This window comes from Triticum dicoccoides, chromosome 2B (assembly GCF_002162155.2).
Source record: "Triticum dicoccoides isolate Atlit2015 ecotype Zavitan chromosome 2B, WEW_v2.0, whole genome shotgun sequence".
NCBI lineage: Eukaryota > Viridiplantae > Streptophyta > Magnoliopsida > Poales > Poaceae > Triticum > Triticum dicoccoides.
Genome location: NC_041383.1, coordinates 694999322 through 694999789, shown reverse-complemented (window position 1 = coordinate 694999789; position 468 = coordinate 694999322).

Sequence of the window (468 nt, the reverse complement as noted above, 5' to 3'; positions counted from 1 at the left end):
CAGCTGATCGCTCCCCTATGCGTTTGCTCGACATTTTGACGCAACGAGCGTCCAATAGGAATTTCCCTATCTTCCTACTACTAATTTTAGATGTGGTTTTAGTAAGGAGTAAATCTAAACAGTGAATGCTCATGCTTGAGATTAGCCCATCTCTAAGAGCATCTCCAACAGCCGCGCTAAACTAGCGCCGCGCCGCAAAATAGACCTTTTTAGCGCGCGCGCAACACGGCGGCTCGCTCCAGCGGGCGCGCAAAAACGGCGCGCGCGCGATAACGGGTTGGGCGCGCGGTCAAAACCACTTATCCGCGCGGTGTATTTGGAGCGCCAGCTACAGCGCGCGGCATACTCGAGCGCTCGCGCCCGCACTCTCTCCCTCTCCTCATCCTACGCCCCGCACGCGCCGGCGCCGACGCCCTGCCCCCCGCCATGGACGCGCACACCGGCGCCCCGCTCACCCCGCTGTACATC